The 19,393-nt window shown below is 44.9% G+C and overlaps 1 protein-coding gene and 1 long non-coding RNA gene across 2 annotated transcripts in view; one reads left to right on the top strand and one right to left on the bottom strand.

Annotated features, from left to right (window-relative positions):
- RAB14 (RAB14, member RAS oncogene family) overlaps positions 1-17,042 on the bottom strand; it is a 30,481-nt gene extending 13,439 nt beyond the window's left edge. The window contains exon 1 of the mRNA XM_077284885.1: positions 16,751-17,042. The gene's annotated coding sequence lies outside the window, so the exon portion shown is untranslated. The remainder of the gene's footprint in view (positions 1-16,750) is intronic.
- Positions 16,982-19,393, top strand: part of LOC143805469 (uncharacterized) — a 47,375-nt gene continuing 44,963 nt past the window's right edge. Inside the window, exons 1-2 of the long non-coding RNA XR_013221250.1 lie at positions 16,982-17,103; positions 18,493-18,558. This is a non-coding gene — a long non-coding RNA (uncharacterized LOC143805469). The remainder of the gene's footprint in view (positions 17,104-18,492; positions 18,559-19,393) is intronic.

The following is a 19,393-nucleotide window of genomic DNA, read 5'->3' on the forward strand; positions in this document are numbered from 1 at the left end:
TTTTATCCCATCTTCCAAAAACGTGGTGACAGGTTCCCTTTAAGTGTTTCCTTTATCTTTTTGAGGTGTGTGTGTGTGTGTGTGTGTGTGTGTGTGTGTGTGTGTGTGTGTGTGTGTGTGTGTGTGTGTGTGTATACACACACCCTGCACATCACGGGCTCAGCAAGAAACCACCACTGACAAGGCCTCACACGAGACACAGCGCCTGACGTAATCTTAATGTATATAAAAATGCTTTGAAAATATATATTCATACCCCACGAGAGTTAACATTTCACGTTACACCCACAAACCAACACAAAGTAGCAAGTATTTGTGAAGTGTAAAGGAAATTATACACCATATCTGCATATTCTAAAAATATAAATCTGTAAATTGTAATGTGTATCTGTATTCAGCCCCAAGTCAATACTTACAGTAGCATTTATTGGATCGCCGATAGATGTCACTGCGCAGGAGGCGTTATTTTAAAATTGTTCTTTTTCCAGTCCAGAGCCTCTCACCTAGCCAAATCAGTTCTCATGCTTCGCAATGATGAGGGCCAACAGCCCGAAACAACGTGTCTGCGAATTGAGATACTGATTTGGTTTTTATCCTAAGTCATATTGCACGACTCGTTAAAGGGTTGATTGTGACTTGTAGGATCGCTACTTCCAACAGGTGGTGCTATAGAGTTTAAGTCCTCTTTTTCTCAGAAGAGGCAATTTGCATTTTTTTTTCATAATTAATGTATACGACTACATAAAACAATTTAATGCACATTATAGATGTGATCATGCTGCTGCCTGCTTAATGAGATTTTTTTTTCCTAATACATATAATCAGTATGTAAAATTGGGGGCAGGTCACTGAGGGATCAGTGATCAGTCATAAGCCATACAGATGAATATGTAATCAGAGCACCACATAAATAACCCCCTCACAGGCCGCACAGGAGCACGAAAATCTCTTTAACCCCTTTCCGACATCGGGCATAAATGTATGCCGATATCGGATTCCCTCCCTTTAATGCGGCCTCCGGCAGGGAGCCCACATCTTTTCCGGCACATGTCAGCTGTTTTGAACAGCTGACATGTGCACGATACAGCCACGGGAGGAATCGTGATCCACCTGCGGCAATTAACCCTTTAAAATGTCGCTGTCAAACTGACAGTAGCATTTAACATGTGCTTCCGGCAATCGCGCCGGAAATGTGCCCATCAGTAATCCCCGTCATGTGATCGCAGGTCACCGATGGGTTGGCATGACAACCAGAGGTCTCCTGCAGACGTCTATGGTTGTCACTGCTGGATCATCGCCTGTATGTAGCAGAGCCATTCAGATTATGGCAGCCAAAAGTTAAAAAAAAAAAACACAAACCACAGGAACCTATGTTGGTGTCTATGAACTCGTAATGACCTGGAGAATCATAATGGCAGGTCAGTTTTAGCATTTAGTGAACATAGTAAAAAGAAAAAACAAAAAACAACTTTGGGATTGCAGGGTTTTTGTTTTTTTTGCAATTTCACCACACTTAATTATTTTCCCTTTTCCAGTACACAATATGTTAAAACCAATGGTGTTGTTCAAGAGTACAACTCATCCAGCAAAAAACAAGCGCCCACATGGCCATTTTGATGAAAAAACTAAAAAAAGTTATGGCTATGGGGAGCAAAAAAGCAAAAGGGGAACAAAAAACGAAAACGCAAAACCAATACCACCTCTGGTCGTTAAGGGGTTAACAAAATAAAAGATTAAACAACAACCACAAGACGAATTTCATTACCCAAGGTATCATCTTAATTAGTACAAAGACGCCAACCTGACAGGTTCCCTTTAAGCTTGTGTGTGTAAAAATGTGAAAAAAAAATGTGGAAAAGTTCACAGGGTATGAATCAGGGCTGTGGAGTCGGAGTTAGTTTTGGTTGGAGTCGGTAGACATGTACCGACTTACTCCAGCTTTAAAAAATTTTTATTAATATTTACTAATTGAACTTTCATATGAATTTTATAAATGTTACTCAAATATATATGTTCTATCAAACTATGAACAACAGTGATAAGCAGTTCTGCTGGAGATAGAGACATTTCTTACTTCTTGTGTGTCACTGTTCTCCACTGCCCTTATCTAATCTTATACTTGGTTAACCTCATGCTGCCCCAACTCCCCTACTTACAATGTATGAAACTGAAAGTGAAAATGTATTGCAAATTCTTAGTAGTAAAGCTCCTCCTCTAGACTAGATGTTTACTAGGTGTGCGTCTTCCAAGCATCTCACAGCTGCTACTCAGAAGAGGAAGAGTGTAAGAAGTATTATCCTTTCAACAAACTTTGCATCAGTTAACTGTGAGTACATGAGGAATAACAGTATTACTGACCACTATATCAGTTGTACGACCTGGCAATAATTTTGTACAAATGTTTTTAGGAAAAACAATTGTCATTTGGATAGTGAATGCAGAATTAAAAACCTGAGAATGTCAAAGAAGCGTCACATTAAATCAGCTGTATTTGAACATTTCACCATCACTCAAGATAGAAAACATTATGTCTGTCAGTGTATGACAAATGATCCAGACGAAAACAAATGCTGTGAAGCCAAGATCAGTGCATATTCAGGCAAAGATAAAAATGCTCCTACCAGAGCTTCTAATCTAGAGACATTTACAGCGCTTTTATCCAGAAGTACTGAAACCAGTGGATGAGAAAGACTGCATCCAAACCAATGAACCAGTGCCCAGCTCTTCCAGCCAAACAAAGGAGCAGAGAACTTTGTCACTGACAAAATATCTTGCAACTGATGGCTGCAAAGTTACTGTGACAATGACAGTAGATACATTTAAAAAAACAGACCATAGAGCTTGTTGTAAAGGATAGTGTGCCTATTTCATTATTTTCACGACCAGCTTTTGTGTGTCTGAATGGGGAAATGGCCCGCAAGCTTGGTGTTTCTCTGGAGAGAGAGAGAGAGAGTATTAGAAAATTAGTAATCGAAGAAGCTTTTAAACAAAAGGAAGAACTTAAAAAAAACTCTCAAGGGACGCTTTCTGTTTCTTAAAATGGATGCCTGAACATGTCACAGAGTGAACTATTTTGCCATCAATGTCCGATTTGTTTGTGACAAAAATGAAAGAGTTACCAAGACATTGGCAGTAAGAGACACCAAAGCTCATCACACCAGTGAGTTTCTCCAGGTCTTGGTGGAAAAGGTTCTGCAAGACTATGAACTTAAAAAAGAGCAAGTTCTTTCTGTCGTAACTGACAATGCTTCAAAAATGATAAGTACTATTAAGCTAATGAATGAGAGTAATGATGGTGACCAGCAGCTAGAACATCATTCTGGGTCCACAGACACAGAAATGTTTGAAATAGAGGAACACAGTATTGTAACTGAGGAGCAAACTGAAGTTGCTTCAGATGAACAGCAACACGACAGTTTAGATGATCTTGCTGAAACTGTGTCAATACGTTCTTTCATTCATCACATGCGCTGTGTTGTGCATACTCTACAGCTGGCTATAAGAGACAGTCTGCAAGAAGGACATGCTGCTGCACTGATTGGCAAGGTGAGAAAATTGGCTACTGTTGCCAGAATGCCTAAAGTTGACTCAATTTTGAAGAGACGTGCTGGAAAAGGGGCAATTATTGATCAAGCCACACGATGGGGCAGTACTTACTTAATGATTCAGTGCTTGGTTGAACTGAAAACCTTTCTTGTAGACATGGCTAACCCTCAACTGACGCTAAATGAAAGTCAGTGGAATCCGGTGACTGAGCTGGAAAAATTGCTAGAGCACCCATTTACAGTGACTAAAAAATTACAAGCAGAGGACTTAACTCCAGGTATTTTCGTAAAGGAGTGGAAGAACCTGATGTTTCGCCTGTCCCAAAGAGGAGGGTTAATTGCAAGTGGCATTGCTACATCAATGAAACGGAGAGAGGAGCTACTATTACAAAATAACATTCTTTTGGCAGCTGTTTATGTAGACCCAATGCATCGGATTCTTCTAGATGATCAACAGCTAACTAAAGGAAAAGAAGCTCTGTTTGAAATAGCAGTAAGGATGAAAGTGTTGCAGAACAGTCAGGAGGAACAAGAAGAATTTGGTCGTCCTGCCACATCTTCACCCTCATCAAATGATGAAGAATTTAATTTCGAAAAATATTTGGATCACAAGGACCGTGCAAAGCGTTCCCGCATAGAAGAGTAATACCCATCAAAGAACACAGCCAGTACATTTCAGCAGAATTTTTCATGTGCACTAAAAGAAATAGAGAAATTTGACCGTTCATCAAAAATGACAGTGCAACAAGCGATTCCTCTGTATCCTGACATTGTCAGAGATGTTGCCGGAGTGGTTACGGCTTTGCCACCAACCCAAGTTAGTGTAGAGAGGTTGTTCTCTGCTCTCAAAATAATTAGATCAGATTTGAGGGCATCCATGAAGGAGGATCTGACAGAGGCAATACTTTTTCTGAGGACAAATTTATAGATTTCTTCTTATTAACTGCATAACCGTGTTTATTGCATATTTACTTACAAGAGTTTAGAAAAGTTTATAAAAGTAATTTCTATATTCTAATAAATATAGTTTTTGCTCTAAGTGGTCTGATTACTTATATGATGGTGAGAAACTGAATAAGCACGATGTTAATATTTTACAACAGTAAATTTATTGTTACGAATTGGCCATTTATGAAGGAGTCGGAGTCGGAGTTACGGGTCATTCCATATCAAGTGATCCAAATATGAATATTTTTTTTACCTTACATCTTTAGATTTTTTGTATTTTTTGTTTTTATGAAGTACAACTTTAGTTAATTACAAATTAAAAGTTTAGATTTTTTTTCTTCATCAGTTAATTTTTTACAGATTTTTAAAGTTTTGAAAAAGCGCTGATTTTGGCCTGGTATGGCTTTACATTTTTTATCATATCTCGGGCTAGAATTAAGATATAGAGGTGGGAGAGGCATCATTTTTCTCAGAACGGTACTGGCTTTCATTTGTTATGTCACAAGACTATGTTTCTTTATATTTTGTTTTGGAGAAATCAAATTAAAAATTTTGATGCGCAATTCTGAAAAAAACGTATGTTTTAAAATTGTGAAAACATGCATGTGTGTTACTCGTGTCCTTGTTTATATTTGTACAGGGATTCAACTTGGGATCTATCAAATTTGTATTTTTTTTAAAGCCTTGAATCATCTGATTTTATGTTTGTGTGAGTTTCTTCCTTTTTTTCTTTTCAAATTACAACTTATTGCATTCAACATTTATAAGTAACAATAAAGAAATGCAAAAAACAAATACCGAAGTGCCAGAATAAATACATCTCGATCATCATAACAACTTGCTCAGCATTTTCAACCTGAATTCTTTGAACAAGCCAAAAGATAAAAGGTGATCACATCCTCAAGTGTGGTTTTCTAAATACAGTCTCGTCTTAATTATATGTTAAAAACAAGATTAAAAGAACCAATATTTCTACCACCTATTTATACATGGAACAATTTTTTTTCTACTATATCACTAAACATGTCATTTCTGAATTGTTTAAGAAGAATAGTCCTTAAATCCTCGTTCTATAAAATATGAACTAATCAAACAATTAATAGTAGGTTTTTACACTGGCCTGTTATCATCAATGTGTCCCTTCTAGAGGGTGAAATGTCATCTTGTCCATCAGCGCTCACTAGCAATGGCCATTTCCTTCTGTGTCACAGTATGGACGGCCTGTCATGGTTCTCGGCTCCACCTGAGTTATATCTGATTTTTGTTCACTTTTACAATGTCTGGTTTTCTTGGATACACAAAGGACGGCGCTGGACCAGAAGGTGCAGAAAAGTCACTTCTACGTCTTCATTTTCAGAATCTTTGGAGAGACCAGTAGCCGTCAGCGCTAATCATACTCACAGGTCACATCACCAGTTGTGTCATCCATTGCCGATCTTGTGCCGCCTTCTACCACTTCATGGATGTCACGGTCTTTATTTCCACTACATGGGATGACAGTCCGATATTGCTGAGTCCCTGTGATGGGTTCTGCTTCCTGTAACCGATGTTTCCACAAACTCTCCTCCTCTTTGTAGTCCTGGTTTGTACATGAACTGGATGTTAAGAATATTTTTCTCCCTACATTTGAGGAGTTGCCTGGGTGATAAGATTTGGTGTGAATACGGTCTGTGGAGGCTGGAGCTGCCGGCCTGTCATCTGCTCTGCAGTCACCGTCTACCCCTGGTCATCCTCAGCCCTAACAAAGCTTCTCCTCTGTCCTCTCCTGCTTCTAAGCTGTAACATAATAAAATACAGGAACATCTAGCAATCATGGATTATTTGGTAAATCTAGACCCCACACTCTTAGACCACAGGCAGAACAGATATGAAATCTAGATTTTTGAACTGACACTGTAATAGTTTTATTTTTTAAAATATGATCCCATCACGATCCCATCTTGTATTTTGGTACAGATGTGGATAGGAGCATAGCAGGCACATGTGCAGTTTTTGAAATTTTTAAATTAAACTTTTTTTCGGAAATGCGTTTTAAAGTTTTGCGCTTGCGTTCGTATAGGTAAAATATTATCAAAGATACTCTTGTGACATATCTGGTGAAAGCCTGCACAGTTCTGAGTAGAATGGTGTTCATTTTGTTTCTCTATCTCTTTTCTAGCCTGAGTTATGGGGAGAAATGTAAAGGCAGGCAACACCGAAATTCTCACTTTTTCCGAACTTTGAAAATCAATAAAAAATTTTAAAAAAAAAATATCTAGAATTTTTTCTTCTTCATATTTTGCATTCTCTGACACACTATTACCAAATAACAAAATCTCAAAAGAATTAAAAATATAGTGGTAAAAATCATTGGTTCACTTGACATGGAATGACCCGAACCTGATAAAATCCAGGAGTCAGAGTCGGAGTCGCAACTGTGGCTTACCGACTCCACAGCCCTGGTATGAATACCTTTTCAAGGCACATATACTTCATCACACACACTAACGTTACAGTATACAGTTAGGTCCAGGAATATTTGGACAGTGACAAGATTTGCCATTTTCACCGTTTACCAAAACATTCAAGATACAGTTATATAATCAATATGAGTTTAGAGTGCAGACTCAGCTTTAGTTTGAGAGAATTCACAACCTAATTGGAGTAAGGGTTTCTGAATTACAGCTCTTTAATATGTAGCTGCCTCTTTTTTAAAAAGGGACCAAAAGTAAGTGAACAATTATCTCAAAAGCTCTTTAATTGCTGCATGGGCTTTTCCTTTTTTAATCCATCAATTAAGGTAAAAGGTCTGGAGCCAATTCCAGGTGTGGCAATTGCATTTTGTTGTGAACCTACAACACTTGGTCAAACAAGCTCTCAATGAAAGAGAAACAGACCATCATTATGTTGAAAATAAAAATCTATCAGAAAGACAGCAGAAATGTTAGGAGTGACCAAATCAATAGTTTGGTACATTCTGCAAAAATAAAGTGCACTCGTGAGCTTGGAAATTCAAAAAGGCCTGGACGTCTACAGAAGACAACAGTGGCAGATGATCCTAGAATCCTTTCCATGGTGAAGAAAAACCCCTTCACAACATCCATCCAAGTGAAGAACACTCTCTAGGAAGTTGGTGTTTCAGTATCTAAGTCCACCATAAGGAGAAGACTTCATGAGAGCAAATACAGAGGGTTCAGCACAAGGAGCTAACCATTAATAAATAAGACATATAAAAAATAGAAAGGCCACATCAGACTTTGCACACAAAAAAAAAAAACCACCATCTAAAGTTCTGGAAAAGCATTCTTTGGGCAGATGAAACCAAGATCAACCTGTACCAGAATGACGGGAAGAAATATGGAAAAGGCTAGGAATAGCTCATGATTAGTGATGAGCAAACGTGCTCTGATAACGTGTCATCCAAGCATGCTCGGGTGTTAGCCGCAAAACATGCAGCAGCAGGGACTAGAAGATATTGAGCAGGACCAAGATACTCTGATAACACGTTATACGAGCATGTTCACGCAGCACTACTCATGATCCAAAGCACAGCACACCCTCTAACACATGGCGGAGGCAGTGTGGTGACATGGACATGTATGGCTTCCAATGGCACTGAGTCACTAGTGATTATTGATGATGTGACTGAATTAGCCGGATGAGTTCTGTAGTGTACAGGGCGATACTTAAAGGGAACCTGTCACCACGTTTTTGGAAGATGGGATAAAAATAGCGTTAAATAGGGGCAGAGGTGGGCGTTACATTAGTGTGTGTGTTATGCGTTTATTACCCACCTAAGTTGCCGAAATAACTTTGCAAAGTCTCCGTTTTCGCCTGTCAATCAGGCTGGTCAGGTCGCATGGGCGTTGTCTTCCCCCAGATTTGGCGTAGTTTTCCGTTGGTGGCGTAGTGGTGTGCGCATGCCCAAAGTCCGGAATCCTCTTCCAGGGGATTTAAAATAGCGCGGTGTTCGTTATTGCATTGGTGATCGGTGGGCGCGGCCATCTTCCTTTGGCCGCGCGTGCGCAGAAGCGGCGCTCTGCTGGCCGCGGCTTCAGGAAAATGGCCGCCGCGATATCCATCTGCGCACGCGCGGCATCCCACGGCCATTTTCCTGAAGCCGCGGCCAGCAGAGCGCCGCTTCTGCGCACGCGCGGCCAAAGGAAGATGGCCGCGCCCACCGATCACCAATGCAATAACGAACACCGCGCTATTTTAAATCCCCTGGAAGAGGATTCCGGACTTTGGGCATGCGCACACCACTACGCCACCAACGGAAAACTACGCCAAATCTGGGTGAAGACACCACGCCCATGTGACCTGACCAGCCTGATTGACAGGCGAAAACGGAGACTTTGCAAAGTTATTTCGGCAACTTAGGTGGGTAATAAACGCATAACACACACACTAATGTAACGCCCACCTCTGCCCCTATTTAACGCTATTTTTATCCCATCTTCCAAAAACGTGGTGACAGGTTCCCTTTAATCCTCAGATTCAACCACCTGCAGCAAGGTTGATTGGACGACGCTTCACAGAGGGCAATGACCCAAACAGCCGGCAAAAGCAACACAGGGGTTAAAGGCAAAGGAGGGGAACATTCTGAAATGGCAGAGTCATCCACCAGATCGTAATCCCATCCAGCAGCATTTCACATGCTCAAAAGAAATCTGTCACCAGTCTTTTCCCATATAACTTAGGCTAGGTTCACATTGCGTTATTGGGTGATCGCTAACGGACAGCGTTGCACGGCGAAAATGTCGCAATTAACGCTGTGCAACGGGTCCGTTAGCGCACCCATTGACAGCAATGTTGTTTCTGCCTGAAGCGCATCGCTAGCGCGTGCCTTTTTCGGCTCGCGCTAGCGATGTGCTGTTCTTTTGTGGCGCGCCTCGGACGCTGCTTGCAGCGTCCGCGGCGCGCCCGAGGTCCGTTCCCCGCTCTCGCAGATCGGGGATCTGCGAGAGCGGGGACGTTAACGCGACCCCTAAACGCGGCCCCAACAAATACATTGCGTTAGCGCAATCTGCTAGCGCTAAACGGATTGCCCTAACGCAATGTGAACCTAGCCTTACGGCCACCACTTTTCAGCCCTATGACAGCATTCTAAAATGAACATATATATATATATATATATATATATATATTTTTTTTTTTTTTTTTTTTTTTTCTTCAATTTGCCATGTAAGGCAAAAACGTTTATTATACTCACCTATGGGGCGATCCGGTCTAATGGGCGTTGCTGGTCATCATGCGGCGTGCACCCCCTTCTCTTCTTGCAATACAGTCCTCTTCGTGTGAGTGACGTGACCTACGTCATACACAGTGTGCCCCTTCGCCCTTCTGTGCAGGCGCACTTCTCTCTGCCCTCGGCAAAGTACTGTAATGAGCCAGCCCTCTTTGGCCTTCCACTGCGCATGCGCAGAACAGTACTTTGCTTCACAGAGGAGGAAACACAGCATTTAGTGACGTCCAGGGCTTTCCAACTTCAGGCAGTCATTGCCTGCAAGGGATTCTCTGAAAAGTATTAAACATGAACATTTTATTTATGGTAGAGATAGTGTCCAATTACTTTTGAGCCCCTGAAATGAGGAGGCTTTGTAGAAAAAAAAAATTGCAATTCCTAAAATGTTTCACAGGATATTATTGTTCAATCCTTTTAATAAGACCTGAAAGTCTCCACTTCAATTGTCTCTCAGTTGTTTTATTCTAAATCCAAAATATTGGCCTGCAGCGCTGAAATCTCATCTGGAGATTCATTTACCGACTAAATATTTCTGAACCTAACTGTATACATAGTGTTCAGCATAAATGAGTACATGCCAACATTTGTCAGAAAACCTTTAGTTTGCTTGCAAAATGAACATTTTTTATGGGTCACCATACTGCAAAATCCCACAAATGTCGGTCATTGATTGCAAACAAGGTTTATTGTTTTGCACCGAAAAAAATAAAAAAGTTTTCTAACAAATTAATTCAAGATCATGTTGCAAAAATGAGTGCACTCCAATGAAAGTCTTAGGCTACTTTCACACTTCCGTCATTTGGCCAACGTCGCAATGCGTCGTTTTGGAGAAAAAAATGCATCCTGCAAAGTTGCCCGCAGGATGCGTTTTTTCTCCATAGACTTGCATTAGCAACGGATTGTGACTTATAGCCATACGTTGCATGCTTCGTCCACTGGATGCGTCGGGTTTTGGCGGACCGTCGTCTCGGAAAAACATTCAAGGGAACGTTTTTCTGTACGTCGCATCCAGTGTTTCACACTGCGAATGCCCAGCATAGGAAATATTGCTCTCACAATCTTTCCTGCTGGGCAACGCAGATGGAAATGTGAAAGCAAACACTTCCATAAGTAGGTCGCGCCGACACTTCGTGACGGCTCCGTAAAGACAGAAGCGTGAAAGAAGCCTTAAGGAGCAATGCTAAAGTTTAAACTACAGAACTCTAATTACCAAATATTTACCCGCAGGCAAGTCTGATTCTTCATTACTCAGGTGTACAACAGATGGGAGTAGTGTGTGTGGGGGGTTCTATAAAAAGGGCAATACTAAAAGAAAACCCCTTCCTGTTTTATGCTGCCCGCAATGGCACATGTAAGAGAAATGTTACAAGACCTGAGAAACAAAGATGAAGATTACAAGAAGACCAGCAAAGCTTTAGATACTGGAGCAAAAGTGATAAACATGTAACTGCAGCATCTCACAGACATCCAGAAGAACAGACACAAGCTTGAGAAAGGCTCATTTGTAGCCGAAACGTCGCCCAGACATGTGGGTTGATTAAAATTCTGCACATTTTCCCACTGAAACAATGGAGTGCTACCTCTTTTTGTGGAGATATAGAGATATATAGATATATATATATACACACACACACACACACACACACACATATACAGTGCCAGGCAAAGTTATAATATACTGTGCAGAAATCTCAGCGGTGCAGATGTCACCAGATCATTTCCTGCAGATTTCCCTGCCTACAACTGTGCAAAACACTGAGGATAAATGTCAGGACTGGGCCCACAAATATCTGATAGATTGTTCACAGGTTTAGGCTATGTGCACACGACGCGGATTTGCTGCGGATCCGCAGTGGATTTTTCCGTGCAGAAACGCTGCAGGTCCGCACTGTGATGTACAGTACAATGTTATTCAATGGGAAAAAAAAAAAAGCTGTGCAGATAGTGCGGAAAAATCAGTGGGGAATTGCTGCGGATTTCAAAGAAGTGCATGTCACTTCTTTAGTGCGGATCTGCAGCGTTTCTGCACCCCTCCATGTTATAATTCCGCAGTGGCAAAAAATCCGCATCAATTTGCATAAAAACTGCACAAAATCCACATAAAAACCGCAGCAAATCCGCGGCTGCGGATTCTGCCAGGAGATGCAGATTTTGTGCAGAAAATTCTGCATCTCTTTTCCTAAGTGTGCACATAACCTTATAGACTGATGAGATGACAGCGACTCTGGATGGGCCATGGCAGGATCAGTACCAGGTGCAGACAAAACCACACTGCCCTTCTTATATTTGGGTCTGTTCACTTTCTGAACTGACCACATGGGGGACAATCAGTAATAACCTGTTCACCAGGAGCACAGGGGGGCCGGATGACCCTACGCAGAGCGTATATACAGTTAGGTCCAGAATTATTTGGACAGCGACCGGATCTCCAAATTTCAGCACTACAGGCCAATATTTTGGCTGTAAAACGAAACTACCGATATACAATTGAAGTGTAGACATGCATTTAATTAAAGGGGTTGAACAAAAATATCCTGTGAAACATTTAGGAATTGCAACCATTTTTCTACAAAGCCTCCTCATTTCAGGGGCTCAAAAGTACTTGGACAAAGTAACTTTACCATAAATAAAATGTTCATTTTTAATACTTTGCAGAGAATCCTTTTTAGGTAATGTCAGCCTGAAGTCAGGATGCCATGGACGTCACCAAACGCTGGGTTTTCTCATCTGTGAAGATTTCTTAGGTCTTTACTGCAGCTGATTCCAGTTGTTGCTTGTTTGCGGGTATTTCTGACTAGGTTTTGCCTTAAATGGAATCTGTCACCATAAAAACGCTATTAACCTAGTGATATTGGGTTAATCATCAGGTTAATAGCATTATTAACCTGCCCAGCGCTCGTACTTACCTGAAAATCGGCGAGAGAATGTACCCACCCCAGCAGCGGTGCCAGTGCGGGTTCAGTCAGCGCTCGGTATATAGTGAGTGGTGCCTGTAAATGTGCCCACCGCACTGACTGACAGCAGCTCAAAATTAGGGTCAGCCGTCAAATCAGAGCCGGGGTACAGATACAGGCATTGCTCTGTATACTCAGAGCGGTGACTGAACCTGTGCTGGCAGCGCCCCCATCACTGAGTCACAAACACTGCCAGGGGAAAAAAGTTAATTTTCTACCTGCAGTGTTGGGATAACTGTGGGCACTGAGCAGGTTAACAACAATATTACCCTGCAGATTACCTCCATATCAGAAGGTGAAAAGACTTTTTTCTGGCTACAGGTTCCCTTTAAGCATGTGATATGCTGCTAGATGGGGTTGAGATCTGGTGATGACTCGGCCATTGCAGAATATTACACTTCTTTGCCTTAAACCCCGGTGTTGCTTTCGCAGTATATTTTGGGTCCTTGTCCTTTGTACTGTGCAGCGTCGTCCAATCAACCTTGCTGCATGTGGTTGAATCTGAGCATTAACTACTGCCCTGTACACTACAGAACTCATCCGGCTGATTCTGTCACATCATCAATAAATACTAGTGACCCAGCGCCATTGGAAGCCATACATGCCCGCGCCATCACACTGCCTCCACCATGTGTTACAGAGGATGTGCTGTGCTTTGGTTCATGAGCTGTTCCAAGTCATCTCCATACTTACTTCTTACCGTCATTCTGGTACAGGTTGATATTAGTCTCATCTGTCCACAGAATACTTTTCCAGAACTGAGTGGCTTCTTTAGATGTTTTTTAGGCAAAGTGTATTCTGGCCTTTCTATTTTTATGACTGATTGATGGTTAGCTCCTTGTGGTGAACCCTCTGTATTTGCTCTCATGAAGTCTTCTCTTTATGGTGGACATCGATACGGAGACACCTGCTGTATTTTTTGCTTTATAGGACGCTCCGGATTATAAGACGCAACCCAAATTTTGAGAAGAAAAATAGGAAAACAAAAACTTTAATAAAATGGTGGTGCTTCTTAAAATCCATGTATCTTATTGCTTACCAGGGGTGGTGGCTTTGGTGAAGCGCGGTCTCACCATTGCACTCTGTCGCCATGCTGTGTCCCTGAAGCTGCTGACGTGCTTTTACCGAGTGATGCTGCCGTGCTGTGTCCCCGATGCTTGATGCCATGTTCTGTCCAATGCTGCCAGGTGCTGCCGCCGCTCTCTGTCCCGTGCTGCCTGGGGGAGCTCTGCAGTTCCATCCATGCTTTCCTGTGCGGTGGATTCCTTCCAGGAAAATGGCCGCCGGTAGGTGGCGCATGCGCAGACGGAGATCTCGGCAACAAGATCTCGGAAGATGAGATTTCAGCGCTGAGATCTCATCTCCCAAAACCTCCCAGCGGCCATTTTCCTGGAAAGAATCCACCACACAGGAAAGCATGGATGGAACTGCAGAGCCCCCCACCCACACACACACGCAGCATGGGACAGAGAGAGGCAGCAAGCACCGGGGACACAGCGCAGCAGCAGCAGCAGCAGCACACGGCAGCACCGGGGATAGTTTGGCAGCAAGCATCGGACACCCGCAGTGGCAGCACCGATAAGGTATATCCGCATTGTAAGACGCACCCACCATTTTCGCCCCAAATTTGGGGGAAAAAAAGTGCGTCTTACAAAGCGCAAAATACAGTACGTCAGAGAGTGTTCTTCACTTGGGTGGATGTAAAGGGGTTTTTCTTCACCATGGAAAAGTTTCTGCTATCTTCCACCAATGTTGTCTTCTGTGGACGTCCAGGCCTTTTTGAGTTCCCAAGTTCACCAGTGTTTTTTTTTTTTGTTTGCAGAATGTACCAAACTGTTGATTTGGTCACTCCTAACATTTCTGCTATATACCTGGATGTCTTTTTTTTCCAAGGTGATGATGGTCTGTTTCTCATTCATTGACAGCTCCTTTGAAAGCATGTTGTAGGTTCACAGCAACAACATCCAAATGCCACACCTGGAATCAGCTCCAGACCTTTTACCAGCTTAATTTTTGATGGATTAACAAGGGACTAGCTCATGCAGCCCATTAAAGGGAACCTGTTGTGTCCTTTTAAGCTATGAAACTGCCATCAATGTCCTGTTAGTGATGCATATTGCGTCACTAAGATGTTTCTCTCAAGCAAAACGTCCCTGTAAGTATCAGAAAAATCACTTTTTATACTTTGACGATTGCCCCGCATACGTTCTGCTTCAGTCATAGGGGTGGGGATCTCTTGCTTTTCAGTCACGGTCAGTCAAATTCTCCACACCCATTACATTACAATATCTTCCCCTCACTGCTCCCTACGTCATCAAACCCTCCCGGGTGGGGTGGGGGACTATTTTGCTATGAAATTGCCACCAATGTCTTATTCAGAAGAGGGGGAAGAGACTCAGCCGTACACCAGGGCGAGGGGGGACCTCGGGGCCGGACACTGGGAGGAGGAGGAGGGGCTCAGGGTCAGACACCAGGAGTGAGGGGGGACAGGAGGAGCTCAGGGACCGGACACCGGGAAGAGAGAGAGAGAGTGTGTGTGTGTGTGTGTGTGTGTGTGTGTGTGTGTGTGTGTGTGTGTGTGTGTGTGTGTGTGTGTATATATATATATACAGGACTCGGACCGTACACCAGGAGGAGTGGGGGGACCTCGGGGCCAGAAACCTGGAGGGGGGGGATGGAGAGATTCAGGGCCAGACACCGGGCAGAAAGGGGAGGGGCGCAGGACTCGGGGCAGTATGCTGGGAGGAGGGGGGGGCAGGATTCGGGGCAGTACGCCGGGAGGAGGGGGGGGGCAGGATTCGGGGCAGTACGCCGGGAGGAAGGGGGGGGGGGGGACAACAGGATTTGGGGCAGTACGCCGTGAGGAGGAGGGGGGCAGGACTCGGGGCAGTATGCTGGGAGGAGGGGGGGGCAGGATTCGGGGCAGTACGCTGGGAGGAGGGGGGGGGAGAGACAGGACTCGGGGCAGTACACCGGAAGGGGGGGGGACGACAGGACTCGGGGCAGTACGCCGGGAGGAGGGACAGGACTCGGGGCAGTATGCCAGGAGGAAGGGGGGGGGGACGGGGACAGGACTCGGGGCAGTACACCGGGAGGAAGGGGGGGGGGGGGACGACAGGACTCGGGGCAGTACGCCGGGAGGAAGGGGGGGGGACGACAGGACTCGGGGCAGTACGCCGGGAGGAAGGGGGGGGGGGGGGAACGACAGGACTTGGGGCAGTACGCCGGGAGGAAGGGGGGGGACAGGACTCGGGGCAGTACGCCGGGAGGACGGACAGGACTCGGGGCAGTACGCCGGGAGGACGGACAGGACTCGGGGCAGTACGCCGGGAGGACGGACAGGACTCGGGGCAGTACGCCGGGAGGACGGACAGGATTCGGGGCAGTACGCCGGGAGGACGGACAGGACTCGGGGCAGTACGCCGGGAGGAAGGGGGGACAGGACTCGGGGCAGTACGCCGGGAGGAAGGGGGGACAGGACTCGGGGCAGTACGCCGGGAGGAAGGGGGGACAGGACTCGGGGCAGTACGCCGGGAGGAAGGGGGGACAGGACTCGGGGCAGTACGCCGGGAGGAAGGGGGGACAGGACTCGGGGCAGTACGCCGGGAGGAAGGGGGGACAGGACTCGGGGCAGTACGCCGGGAGGAAGGGGGGACAGGACTCGGGGCAGTACGCCGGGAGGAAGGGGGGACAGGACTCGGGGCAGTACGCCGGGAGGAAGGGGGGACAGGACTCGGGGCAGTACGCCGGGAGGAAGGGGGGACAGGACTCGGGGCAGTACGCCGGGAGGAAGGGGGGGGGGTGGCAGGACAGGGAGGAAACAGGACTCAGGGCAGTACACTAGGAGGAAGGAGGGGGGGGATGTGACTCGAGGCCGTACACAAGGAGGGGACTTGAGGACGTACTATGGGAGTAGGCCGTACGCCGGGCGGGGGGGGGAAACGGGCCGGACACCGGGAGGAGCGGGGGCGCTGCACAGGTTCACCGGGTGTCATGTCGGCAGGGAGCTGTCAGCGGGATCCGGGGAGGTTTACATCCGGGGAGGTTTACATCCGGGGCGGGCGCGGCAGTCACATTACCGAACGTCTCTGCTCCGGTGTCCGCAGCTGTCGGTTCCTCCGTGTCCGGTGACTGGCAGGGGAGGTGAGGAGGAGGAGGCCTCGGTGTCGCGCTGTCCTCCCGGTGTTTCTCTCTTCCTCAGTCTCCAAGATGGCTGCGGCGCTTGCACGGGGTTTCCCTGCGCGCACCCAACGGGTCAGGGGTGGGCGGGGCCATCGTACACGCGCAGAACCACCGCAGCAATAGGCGAGGACGAGCGCGATCATGAGACCCGACCGGAAGATCACGTGCGCCGGAAGGTTAACTCCCTCCTAACCGCTCCCTAGCTCATTGTTTCTGTACAGTCTCGGGATGTGGGCGTGGCCTCATGCAGGTACAACCCGGAACTGAGACAGTTATCCATCATAGCAACCAATGAGATTTCTGCTTTTGTTCTTCTTTCAGCTGTGTAGAAATGGTAGCACCAATCTGATTGGTTATTATAAGAGGATCCCTGAATTCCCTTGTACTGTCATATACAGTGTCATGATCATCACACAAGCACCGCCACCCACTTGTCACGAGCACCACTCGCTCAGGACACGCCTGGGATGCTACTGTACTGGGGGCGCCACTTCCCACTCACTTGTCCACTCACTTATGGCAATAGGCTGACTAATGAGCTGAGCGCCCCTCACAGACGGTCCCCACATCCACACCACACTTTACATTACTCGCCATTTTACCAGGCCACCAGACGCCAACACACGGGAACACACTGGTACACATGCACACCCAGCTTTCCCAAGCTCCTGAATGTTCACTACTTGCACTGTGGCCACACGGTACCACAACCCATCATCCCTCTCCTCCAAATCGTGGGGACAATACAGCAACGAGGGACAAACTTATTACACTTTAGATTTAATATTGAAAAAGAAGGACAGAGCTTAAAATGGGAAATAAAAAAAAATATAAGAGCTGTAGATACAGCGAAACAGAAGAGCAGAAAAGGGCGGAACATTAGTCAGTCGGAGGGGAGCGCGGCAGGACAGATCTGCAATACTCGATGCTTCTCCAGGGGGGCTGATATTCGGTAGGCGAGACGTTATAAAGGGTCTCACCAGACCCCTCACTCCCTCCGCTGAGGTCGGAGGACGACGGATGATGAGATTCCAGTCTAATCCAGTTTTACTCCTCATTTCTACCATGGGCCATCCCCCAGGGATCTTCCATAGAAACAATATGGCGGCCACCCTACCGAACATCCTTCCAGCATTCTATACATGCCGCACATGAATATGATAGATCCATAATTCAGGATAGGTAAGTATTACACAGGGACAGTGAGATATTGGTAATAGATTATAGCACTATCAGAGGGTCGCAAATCATCAGTTTCTCATGCATCATCCTTGTTATATATCTTTCAGATTGGACGATCTTCCTGTCATCACGGCAAAACAGTCATAATGTCTTATTATAACGTCTCACTTCATTTATAGTCTTACATTTTTTGTTTTCATATAAACTATTCATTTTTATTTCACTATTTTATGGTAATTTATGTCACTTTTTTCCTTCCCCTTTTGTTCATTTTCAGATCTTCATATTTTCTTCGTTCACAATATTGAGTATTCTATTAATCATGGGCATTATCACACATATTTCATTCATACATCACTAGTATTGATTTGATCACAGTCAATTTTCTACAATATTTAGATTGTATGTACAGTTGTTATCGCCCTATTTAAAACCCTCCATTTTTCCTCCACCTCAGTCCCTGAAGAAGCAGAAGCGAAACGTGCGTTGGAGTAGGTGGAGGGGGTTGTGGTGTGCTCCTCTGGTCAGTATATGTTGCATCTGTCATATTCCTTATGGCCTCAATCATTTATTCCTCCATTAGATAGGGGTCACTGTACTGCCCATAATTTACCTGTGTCATAATTTATTATCAATATCTTACTTTGTCACTGTGCAATATTTAATTATTGATGCACTTTTCTATCTATTATTACTATTTATTGCAAAATGCACTTTTCTGATTCCATCAACGGATTATATTTCTGAAATGCGAAATTTCTTGATTTTTTTTACTGTGTCATTTTGGTTACTTCATCATTATTTCATTTATTTATTATTGCACAGCGCACTTTTATTTAAAGAAATTGTCCACTACTAGGACAAGCGCTTCTCATACCCCAGGCTTGGCCCAATAAAATAAAAAGCTTATACACTCGCCTCTCGTTCCGGGGCTGTTCCTGTGGTGTCGGCTCTCGCTCTCCCCGGAGCTCCCGTGTGGTTGTTCTGATATGTGCCACCCAATCAGCGCTGGTGTCACTGTTTCCACCTTCAGACAAATTGAACATGAAGAGGAAGTCCGGGCTGCAACTGATCTCTGACTTCCTCTTTATGTTCAATTTGACAGGAGGTGGGGACAGCGACGCCATCGCTGATTGGATGCCGGGGTCACTTGTCAAAACAACCGCACGAGAGCCCCTGGGAGAAAGAGTGTCAACACCGTAGGAATGGTTCCTGAATGAGAGGAGAATATAAGCTTTTTTATTTTATCGGGGCCAAGCCTGGGGTATGAGAAGGGGTTGTCCCAGTGGTAGGCGACCCCTTTAATTTTTTTGATTGGTTTATTTAATATTGATATGACTCTTTGTACATGATGCTAT

The sequence above is a fragment of the Ranitomeya variabilis genome, chromosome 2 (assembly GCF_051348905.1).
Source record: "Ranitomeya variabilis isolate aRanVar5 chromosome 2, aRanVar5.hap1, whole genome shotgun sequence".
Classification (NCBI taxonomy): Eukaryota; Metazoa; Chordata; class Amphibia; order Anura; family Dendrobatidae; genus Ranitomeya; species Ranitomeya variabilis.